Source organism: Mus caroli, chromosome 1, assembly GCF_900094665.2.
Source record: "Mus caroli chromosome 1, CAROLI_EIJ_v1.1, whole genome shotgun sequence".
In the NCBI taxonomy this organism is placed as follows: domain Eukaryota; kingdom Metazoa; phylum Chordata; class Mammalia; order Rodentia; family Muridae; genus Mus; species Mus caroli.
In genome coordinates, this window is record NC_034570.1 from 180,922,913 (window position 1) to 180,935,073 (window position 12,161).

Below are 12,161 nucleotides of genomic sequence, written 5' to 3' on the forward strand. Positions count from 1 at the left end.
CCTCCTCCTTCTTTATCACAGTCATGAAAGCCAAACAGCCTGGCCAAGCAAAGTCCTTCTGATCTGGCTCAGTTCTAACCTCTGCTCCCAGATGCATGTCTGGAGAACAGAGAAGTAAGCAAATGATCAGAGATAGGAGGGATGAATGTAGGTAGATGGAGGCTCTGGGCCCTGAGACCAGGAGAGGATCCTGCCACTCAGAAATGCCCACTATTCTAGAAGCCATGAAGCCCACAGAGTCTCATGAGACCTGTCCCCTGACAGTTCCACAAGAACAGTCCTCAGTTGACTGAGAGAGTTTCCAGTAAGTGGAGAACCATATAAATGAGACCAAGTCACATTTCAAACAGAATGAGCAAGACTGGAGAGTCTTCCTTGGTGCTGGGATTAAAGGCACCATGCCAGGTTTTGGGTTTTTGTTTTTGTTTTGTTTTGTTTGTTTGTTTGTTTTGAGACAGGGTTTCTCTGTATAGCCCTGGCTGCCCTGGAACTCACTTTGTAGACCAGGCAGGCCTTGAACTCAGAAATCCACCTGCCTCTGCCTCCCAAGTGCTGGGATTAAAGGTGTGTGCCACCACCACCTGGTACCATGCCAGGTTTTAACAGATTTTTTCTTGTTTTTTATTTTTTTGTTTGTTTTTTTTTTGCATTCATGCATGTGTGAATGTGTATGCATGTGTGTGTGAACATGTGTGTGTGCATGTGTGTGTGCATGTGTGTGTGAGAGTGTGCATGTATGTGTATGTGAAATGTATGTATGTATGTGTATCACAGTGAGTGTGTGTATCCATGTATTTAAACATATATATGTATGCATGTGTGCGTGTGTGCTCTTTCACTGTCTCACTTTCTTGTGGTCTTTCACTGAAACTGGAACTAAGCTGTCAGCCAGCAAGATCCAGCAACCCTCCTCATACCCCATAGTACTGGGGTCACGGGCATGTGTAGCCACGCCTTACTTTTAAAAGTGTGTAAGTGTGAGTAACTGCATGTGTATATGTGTAACACATACATGCTAGTGTCTACAGAGGCCAGAAGAGGCTGTCCAATCCCTTGGAACTGGAGTTAGAGGTAGTTGTGAGCCACCTAATACGGGTGCTTGGGACCTAAAGGCAGGTCCTCTGTAAGAGCAGTAAATGCTCTTAACTGCTGAGCCAGCTGCCTAGTCTGACACCTTGTTTTAAAAAATAATTATTGATGGATGATTGATGATTGATTGATTGATTGATGATTGGCAGGGGCATGCATTTGTGCCGTGGAATGCATGAGAAGTCAGAGGACAGCTTGCAGCTGTCTACTCTCTCCTTTTACTCTGTAGGTTCCAGGATTGAACCTAACAGGTGTCTCACCAGGGCGCTGAGATCTGAACTTGGGTGCTCATGGTTGAGCTTGAGCAGCAAACACTCTTACAGTCGAGCTGTCTCCCCAGGCCTCACTCCCTGGCGATTTGAATTTCGAGTAAGTGAATCATTTGCACAATCATCATTTCTTCCCAAGGCATTTCTATCTCTCATCCACTGCGTTCCCATCCACATGGGAGGAAAGAGAACAAACAAGAGTCCATTTGCTTAGACACCAGCTCCCTCCTAGAGTTCCCAAAGGTAAACTTTGGCCTCATCACTAAACTGTCACGTTTCTGCACGGTCTAGACTAGTGACATCTCCCTCAGGCACGAAACCAAGTCCAGAGACATACCTTCCAAGGCCACACACGAACATGCTCTAGGGTAGGCATGCTTTCCTGAGCATGTCTGGGCAGTCATTCTCCTCAACCTGCAAGGATACCTGGTATTGGCCTGCTTCTGGTCACTCGCTGCTGCTGGACCTGGGAAGGACTCAGGTAGCTTGGCAGGGAAGAGAACAGCCAGCTTTGAAGGCTGCTAAGTAAATGGCTTTGTGGTTTCCTCATGGTTCATCAGGGCAAGCATGAGGTTGGAGCAAGGGGGTTTCCTGCCAGTATTTGGGTTCAGTTTGGGTATGAGAGAACGAACACAAACGGCCCCCTAGCAACCAGCCTGAACTTCACTGCCCTGTTTGCCTGCGGAGGTGCTTGGCCTCCTTTAAGCTCTCTGGGGGAGACTTTCCTTTAGGGTCTGGGAGGGTCCTGCTTTGTGCCTATGTTGAGTCTAGAGCTGTTGGGAGTGGGGAACTAGCTGATTTTCTCTCAGTGGCTGTGATAAAACGTTCTAAAAATAACTTAGGGAGGAAAGGGTTAATTTAGTTTACACTTTCAAGCCAGAGTCTGTCACTGAGGGAAGTCAGAAAACTCCAACCAGTAGCTTGAAGCAAAATGTATGGAGGAACTGCCCTCTGGCTTGCTCCCAGGGTCACGCACTGCTAGCTTCTTACATAGCCAGGTCCTTCTGCTTAGTCTGGGCCCTTCCACATCATTCCACAATCCAGACAATCTTCCCAGACATGGTCACAGGCCAAAGTGACCCAGGTGACCCCCCTCACTTGAGACTCCCTCAGATGACTCTAGGCCAAGTCAAGTGGACCTCTGATGCTCACCAGGATAATCAGGGACTTTCTTTTTAGTTAGTCCCTCAGTTCTACCTTTCCAGTGAAGAGGCTGGCCACCAACACGCTCCCTAGCTTCGAAGTCAGAGTGTGTAACTAGGGTCCAGCTTACAAAGTACTTCATATGTTCCTTTGTCATTGGAGGAGAGATATGGGAAGACAACCAGGACGGACATCTTTGACTGAGATAAGACTTTTGTGCAAATGGGTCAGACCAAGCTTAAGAAGAGGATTAGCTGGGCATTCAGTGCCTCTGTGCTCTCCTGCAATAATGAGGCCTGAGTAGCTGCCTTGCTTGGTCACTGTGAGGGTTAGAGAGGGTAACACCCACAGAATGCCGGTCTCCAGATGGTTCTTGTTAGGCTCTACATCTACCACATGGAGCTGGCAAGTTCAGCTTCCTGGCTACACTGTTACACTGTCCGCTGTGGGTGTTCCTTGGAACTGTCTATATCAGTGAGTTGCTGGACTAAACAGAAGGTACCACTGGAGGCCCACAAAGAGAAGAGACCAGGATGTGGCTGTGTGAGTGTTGCTAAAACTCTTTCCCCCTCCTAAGGCCCCAACAATAACTTGAGATGCTATTTGACCAAAGTTCACTGGGGACCCAATGAATTTATTAGGTTTTGTAGTGAGAACTCTGGAATTTTGGTTTCTTTTAAAAACACAGGAATATTATAAGATTGTGTTTTTGTCTTAATCCCAGGTGTGTGGATTATGGGGCCGTTTTGCAGCAGCTGACTATGATTTGCCTCATGCTCTAGCAGAGGCATGGTTTTGCCAGCTGTAGATAATTTCTGTGATTGTGTGATGCCTGGAAAACTTTACAGGGGGTCTATAAATGCTCTGTCCCCTTGAGGCAGGGTTGGGGACTGTTGGTCTCAGTTTGTTAGCAATCATGCTCAAAGAAGAAACAAGAAGAAAGAAATTAGATTCGGGGGTCTCTCTCTCTTCCCCGCTATCCTTCCTTCTCTTTTATCTAGTGACAGAGGGTGAAATGGGAGGGGGTGAAGGGTTGGAAGAGGAAGAACACACAAAGTAGCAAAGACCAGCTACTAGAAAGAAGAACGAAAGCAAGAAATTAGATTCAGAGATCATTCTCTCCCCCTTCCTCTACTATCTAGTGTTAGGGGGTGAAATGGGGCCATAAAGGATGGGAAGAAAAAGAACCCACAAAGTAGCTAAGACTGGCTACAAGGTTTCCTTCCAGAGCAGTGGTAAGGGAGTGTAAGCCTCAGAGCAGGAACACTGAAGCACCCAGGAGAGACAATGGCTTCCTTACAGCTTCACAAATGGAGCCACACACAATTAGGGCAGAACTGCATTCAACTGGGTGGTGGAGTGACTGGGCACTCAGGTGAGGGTCCCATTACCTCCCCACCACTCCTATAAGAGAAGGTAAATAGTCAACAGGACAAGCTATGATGATCTTTTTTAAAAGGGCCCAGCAGAACTCCTGAAGATGGTGGCAGTTTGGCTAGAAGAACATTCCTGTACAACAGGACTTTGGCTATGAAATAGTAAAAGTTCCCAGCCTTGGCCAGACACTGTCACATGACAGAAACTGAGAGACAGCATCAAAAGGCAGAAGGACAGACAAACCAGCTGATTTAAATCTCAGCTCCACACACCTTGGCCAAGTCGCTTAAAATCTTTGTGCTTCCATGTCTTCATCTGTTAAATTCAAGTACTAAGCTGGGTGTGGTGGTACAGTGTTTAATGCCAGACCTGGAGAGGCAGAGGCAGAAGCAGGTGGGTGGATCTCCCTGAGTTCCAGGACAGCCAGGGCTACACAAAGAGTTTCTATTTAAAAAATGAACTGAAAAAAAATTAGATACTAATAGTATTACACAATTGTGATGGCTGCCTAGGTCACTGTTCTATTGTTGTGAAGAGACATCATGACCAAGGCAACTATTATAAAAGGAAGTGTTTGACCGGGGGCTTGCTTAGAGTTCCTGAGGATTAGTCTATTCTTATCATGGTTGGGAGCATGGTGGCATGCAGGTGTTAGAGTCCTAGACCAGAGCTACATCCTGGTCAACAGCCAAGAGAGAGAAAAAGTGAAAGACTCTAGTCCTGGCATGAGCCTTAGAAACCTCAGTGCCCATCCTCAGTGACACACCTCCAACAAGGCTGTACCTCCCAATCCTTCCCAAATAGTGTCCCTCCCTGGTGACTAAGCATGCAAATGTATTAGCTCTTATTCCAACCGCCTCAACAGTGAAAGGAGTTTATGTATAAAGAACTGGAAAGGGGCTGGGTAGAAAACGTGCCTAGCATGCGTAATCCTGGGTTCAATCCCTAGCCCTACTAAACTAGGTATAGTGCACATGACTGTAATCCTAGCACTTGGGAGGGAGACACAGGAGGATCAGACATTCAAGGCCATCCTCCACTACGTAGAGAATTTGAAGCCTTCCTAAGAAACAGAAGACCCAGTCTCAAGCATTCATGCACGCACATTTCACCTATACATGCACACACATTCACCTATACATGCACACACACATATGCATCTGCATATATATGTATGCATTACACAATGCATACATGCATTACACATACACATGCATGCACACATGCATGCACACACATACATGCACACATTGCACAATACATGCATGCATACATACATTACACACACATGCGCACATTACACACACAAGCTCACACATATTACACACACATGCATGCACACACACATTACACACATACATGCATGCGTACACACACACACACACACAAAGAGCTGAGCTGTTTGGAACAGGAAGTGGTAAGGGTCGGTGTATTTAGACAGCATGGCACTGACAGATATTCAGAATAAATCAGCTAAAACCTAGCTGACACTGGACACTGGGGGAGGCTCTCAGTCAGCACTGAGTGACTGACACTAGTAAACAGTGATGTCGTATCTGTAATATAACTATTTTTGGCAAAATGCCTTTTATGTGATTCTATACAAATATAGAGGTCTCCCTTGAGGTCAGGAGCCTCTACCTGAGACAGCCTATAGTGCTTGCTGTGTGCCTACCTCCATGGGACCTGTGTCCTGGTCTATACATGTGCCTGTGCCTGTCTATATAGCTTGTATGTGCTAGCTTGTACCTGAGCTGTCTGCCAGCATCTGCCTGCCTGGTGGCCTCCCTGTTGACAAATAAAATATTTATCTTCGAAATCCCTTCACCCCACAGCCTCTCTTGTCCTTCCTCTTTCCTGACATCAGAGCATGGGCCTTATCAGTGACTGTCACAGAGTTCAAGTAATTGAACATTAGCCATTCTAAAGAGCACAGGTCCTTGAAATTTTGTTTTTGTTAATCATATATATATGTATATATATGTATGTATATATATACATATATACACACATATACATATAGCTATACAAATATGTGTGTATATATGTATGTATATGTATGTGTGTATATATATATATATATATATATGTATATGTATATGTATATATACACATATATAATTTTTTGCAGAATTTGGGGCCCTAATCATACCAAGTAAGTATCCTACCATTAATTCCAACATATTCTTAGTTTTGTTTTTAACATTTATTAATTTTATTTTACATGTATGAGTGGTTTGCTCATATATATGTTTGTTCACCATGTGGCTCCTGGAACTCGGGTTAGATCATTGTGAATAGTCATGCAGGTGCTGGGAATTGAAACTCGGGTTAAGGATCAGAGTGAATAGCCATGCAGGTGCTGGGAATTGAACTCAGGTCCTCTATGAGAACAAGTGCTTTTAGTCTCTGCCCTATTTCTCCAGCTCCCTTTGATACTTTTAGGTAAGGGTGGAAACATTTAGTTGCTCTTGTAACTGCTGTGAGCAAAACACAAGAGAGAGAAACTAAATGGAAGAAAGATGTATTCTCAGTTTGAAAGGTTCAGTCCATGTTGGCCAGGCCCAAGTAGCTTAGGCATGAGGGCTTGTGCAAAGCAAGCTGTTCACACTGTGCGTGCGTGCGGTTTGAGTATTTGAATCCTTTATCCCTAGTTGGTGATGCTTTGGAGGAATTCTTTGCTATGGGAAGTGTGTCCCTGGAGGTGGCTTTGATGTCTCCCCCACCCCACTTACTCTCTCTGCTCCCCATCTGCACTTTGAGGTGTGAGCTCTCAAGCCTCTGCTACCACCATCTTGCCTGCTGTTCCACATCCGTGCCATGATAGTAACATCTCTTAACCTTCATGACCTCTGAAAACTCACCAGAAATGCTCAACTGTGCCTCACTGACATCCTAAGCTGACAGAAGGCTGTGTCTGCTCATGTTGGAGGGAGGTGTGGCCAAAGGACTGATGGCCACATGCGGTCTGTAAGGACAAGACAAGGATGGTGGCAAGACGGAGGAGAAGACCACTAGCATCCACAAAGAGTCCAGGGCACGGCCCAGGGTACCTTTGCTTCTGAAAGAAGCAACTGGTCCGCTTGATCCTTCTGTGAACTTTGCCTGCTTCCAGCCTGGCTTTTCTCCCGAATCTTATCTCGAGGATGCCTGAATTTCCCAATCAGTGTTTTACATTCTGTATCAATTGCTTTTCTCATCATGACAAAACCAGACTGAAGAAACCTAAGAAGGGAGGGTCTTCCCTCCTCAGTAAAATCCCTTTGGGAACACTGAGACATGACAAGAGGTGAGTCTCCCAGGTGATCTCAAATCCAGTTAAGTTGACAATGGAGGTTGATCATAACACATTCTTTCATTTCTCACTTTCCGTGTGTGTGTGTGTGTGTGTGTGTGTGTGTGNGAGAGAGAGAGAGAGAGAGAGAGAGAGAGAGAGAGAGAGGGCATCTTAATGTATAGCTCAGGCTGCCTCCAAATTGATGGTCTTTCAGATCCATCAGGTTTTTTTGTTGTTGCTGCTCTTTTCTTTAAAAAAAAAAAAAAAGCATCTAGCTGCATTATGCACGTTGTACACAACCTTAAGCCATTTCTGGGATAGGCAGAGAGTAAATAAATAAATAAACGTGTCCCTCAAATTCATGCTCACTTTTCAGGAAGCTTTTAGAACCAAAAATATAAATACATGTGCCTTCCCTGCCTGGCTTGTCTCTTGGCCCATCTTTTCCGAATCTTGGCACTGAGTTCTGTTTGCAAACCACTGTTCTGCTCCATGGAAACTGCACTGCAGTTGATGTTGTTTCAATGCAAATTAAGGAAGTGAGATGGTTCCCCTGCCTTTTTGGCAGATAGCTTATTGTTGGTGGAGACAACTCCCCAAGAATATCAGTTAAGCACTCACTGACTGGAAGGGACAGTAAACAAAACAGACTCCTGTTCATCCTGTGATGCAAGGTGCTCACTTAAGAGCTTACATGACCTTAACTGAGAGTAGAGGGATGACAACAGATGTCTCATAGATGTGGGGCTTTGCTGTGAAATGTGAAAGAACAAAACTCAAAAGGAGGTTGTTGTCATTTTGTTTGTTTTTAAGAGTTACTATGTATCTCTGGCTTACTTGAAACATTCTATGTAGACCAAGCTGTCCTCAAACTCACAGAGATCCACCTACCTCTGCTAAGTGCTGTGATGAAAGAACCGCCACCACATGCTGCCTAAAGGGAGTTTTGAAATTGAGTTTCATGTGAACTCCCGTCCCTCACACTGTTTCTATGGCCTCAGCTCTCACCTTCTGTGTTTGTCTCTCCTCAGACCCTAGCTCCTATGAAAGTTTAAAATAGAAGAGTAGGTCTGGAGATCTCAGAGGCCTTGGCTGGTAAAATGCTTGTTGAGCAAGCAGAAACACTTGAGTGTGAAACCCTAGAACCCAGGTTTAAAAGAACAGCAAAACAGCCAGGTGTGCCAGAAATGCTATCACTCATAGAAGAAGGAAGCAGGATCCCTGCACACACACACACACACACACACACACAAAAGCAGGAAACCAAGGACAATTCTTAATTTCTTCTGATGCTCTGATGCAATAATGCTCCAGTCTTTCCATCTATTTTTGGTAAAACCAGCCTTGCTATTTCAAGAGAAAAGCGCTATAGAAAGAAATAAAGGTGAACCAAGAGTTCTCCCAAGACACCCACAGGCTCTTGCCAAACATCTCAATGAGTTCACAATAAATGAGTCAGAGCTCTCACTGGCTTCAGTGTTCCTCTCCAGGTCCCTGGAGGGAAGAAGAAAGTCTAGGGACTCAGAGACCAGTGGGCTCAGTTATAGAAAAGCCAGGAGTCCTACTGCCCCTGGCAGCACACATTTCTCATTTGACTATGGCTCCCCAGGGAGTGGCATCTAGGGACCTTTCTGAAAGGCAGTCAGGAGCAGTGCTTCTCTAGACCCTGGTGGATTACCCCTGACCTCTGCCATTCATCCCAGCTGCTGCCATGTAGGGTTTCTAAGAAAGACATGGTGGGGTGACATTTCCAGGAACTGAACTTGTTTCCTAGAGATGTCACACTCTGGAATGTTCCCAGTGGCTGTCAGGGGAATTCTGGGATGACTCAAGTGAAGACCTGAACCAGTAAAGGGTGAGCCTCGGCCTGAAACCACACTCTCCATCCCCCACTCTGGCTTGAGCTCCTCATCTGACCACCAGGAAGCCCCACTAGACAAACCAGAGGCACTTTCTACCCTAAGGTGGCCTCACACCTCCAACGCTCATTTGCATATGTGGTTGGCTTTATAATGAGCTTCAGCATAGCCCTCTGACAGAATCCAGTGTGACAGATGGCAGCTACCTTTAAGACCCAATTGAGGTTCAACTTGATAGAGCATGAGAGCCAGTGTGTCAGCTGACTGGTCATCATGCACAGCACAATTGTACATTGCAAGCTAGACTCAGGGTAGTGCAAAACAGGGTTGCTGAGGGAAGACTGGACTTCAGGGTGGAAGAGATACTAGTGCAGTGGGGAGATTGCAGTCCTAGTGCAGTGGAAGTGGAAGAGGTGGACCCCAGAGCCAGCTGGCCAACCAGTACAGTCTCTGGGGATCCAGCTGGAGATTCTGTCTTTCAAAAAAAAAAAAGCTGGAAGGTATCTGAAGATGACAACCAAAGTTGATCTCTGGCTTCTGCATGCATCCACACCCAAGTGCATCTGCAGTCACATAGCACACACACTAGTGCACACCCCCACACACATCCACAGGCACACACACATGCCCACCCACACACCCACGTGCATCTTCAGTCACTTAGCACACACACAGGCACATACTCACACTCACGTGCATCTGCAATCAAATAGCACACACATATACACATGCACATACACATGCTCACTCATACACCCACGTGAATTCGCAATCACATAACACACAGACACAGGCAAACTCATGCACACCCTTGCACATCTGCAATCACATAGCACACACAAGCACACTCACACAAACAAACACATACAAGCATACACACACAAACACGCACACATACATGTTCTCCCACGCACCCATGTGCATCTTCGCTTTCCCTGTGGGACCCCCTACACAGCAGAGATGAGAGTCCCACACTATCATAAACTGAGTTCTCTTCTGTGCAAACTGCGTTTACAGGAGCGCAGTATCTCCTGTGCTAAGCAGAAACATAACCTGATGTTTTAACCCTCGCCCCCGAATCTGTGTTCTCCTCCCCCCTACACGGGGAGGGGTGTTGCGGTGCTCTTTCCAGAACTGCCTTCAGCAGGGAAGCAGGGAAGCAGGGAAGCAGGGAGAGTGCCCTTGCACTCACTGGTCAATGCAAGATGAAAGCAGGAGACTAGAGAGGCTTATGGGCCACCACTTGTGCACTCTAAAGATCGAGCGCCAGGATGGAAAAGGACTTTGGGAAACAAGGAAGCAGGCTCAAAGCTTTACTCTTATTTGCTTGTTTGTTTGTATATATAGAGGGGGTGAAACCCGGGGCTTCATGCATGCTCCGCAAGTGCTCTAAAAATAATCTTCAGCCCATTTCTTCTAATGCATCCGATTTGAAGGTAGATGTACCGGGCCTTGTTCTGTGGAATTGTGCAATATTTAAAGCCCACAGAGATTCGAGCGAGTCCACACATGGAGGCTGTGACTGGGAAAGAGGAAGGAGCTCTACCCCGGACGCAGCACCCCTACTTCGAGGCGCAGTACCCCGACTCCCTGAGTGTCGAGAAGTCTGCCTGGACCGGGGCTTGCTCTGCGGCTGAGGTCTGCGCCAGCGCGGGCCTAGAGGGCGCGTCTGCGGGGAATGGAACAGCGGTTTCCAAGCTCTTGCCCCGGTCTGCCAGCTCCCAGGTCCTCGAGGTGAGGCTGGGTCGGAGATCTGGCGTGGACAGCACCCGAGTCGCCGGCATCGCAGCGGCCCCTGGTGGCTACCGGCGGACACACCTAACCCAGCCAGAGCCCAGAGGGTGTGTGGCTTGGGTGCCCCAGTCCCAGGCCTCCTGGGTTGGCTTTGAGAACTCCACTCCCCCACGCCCTCCCGCCTCGAACAGGTATAGAGCTGCGAGCCAGAGCCCTGTTTGTGAGTCGTGGCCTCTGACCTGCCCAGGCCTCAGGGTGCTCATTTGTGAAGAGTGTTACGGTAAGGCCCTGAGGCAGGTTAATTGCAAAGCACAGTCTGCAAAAATACTTGCAATCTTAGGAATGCAAAATCCTTGGTGATGTCATTACTTAGTAATTACCACGGGTGGACAGCTGCTGAAACTCGTGTTCCACAGGTGACGGAGGCCCTGCGACTATTGCAAAGAAGCAAAGACATCTTATTTTTCAGTTTAACAGACAATCGCAGATCTAAATATTTGTCATATCTAAATAGCTTGGTGTTGTATAATCTCAACACTCCAGAGGCTGAGGCAGGAGGATCATACTTAGTTCCAGGCCTGCCCAGCCACATAATGAGACCCTGCCCCGCCCCCAAAACCCAACCAACCACCACCACCACCACCAACAACAACAACAACCACCCCTGAAAACCAGGGACTGGAGAGATGGCTCAGTGGTTAAGTTGGTTTCTCAGCATCCATACGGTGGCTCACAACCATCTGTAAGTCTAGCCTCTGTGGATCCAATGCCTTCTTCTGGCCTCTGCAGGCACCTGCATGCATGTGGTACACAGACATACATTCAGGCAAACACTCATACACATAAAGTAAAAAATAAATATATTTAAAGAATACCCATAAAACCAAGCACAGCAGACATGGGAGGGAGATAAGAGGACAAAGAGGCTGGCCTGCCTTTAATCTCAGCACGGGCAGGCACAGACAGGTGGATCTCTGAATTCCAGACCAGCATGGTCTGCATAGTGAGTTACATACATGTATGATATTGTAAAAGAATAATTTTTTAATTTATATTTATCTTATGTGCATAAGTGTTCTGCCTATGTATATGTCTGTGTACCATGCGCACATGTGTACATGGTGCCTGAGATGGTCAGAAGAAAGTCTTGATCCCCTAAAACTGAAACTATGACTGGTTGTAAGCCAACATGTGGGCCCTGGGAATCAAACCTGATTCCTCTGCAAGAACACCAAGTACTGTTAACTGCCACAGACCAGGCTCAGTCGGCCTCTCTCAATTCGCAGAAATTAGGGGTTCCAGCAGGTGGGCATGGAGTTGGTGAGAAAAGGGTGACAAATGGACACAGACACAAGGGAGTGTTGTATCTGGATGTAATTTTTCACAAAGCAAACACCAGTCTTTTTTTTTTTT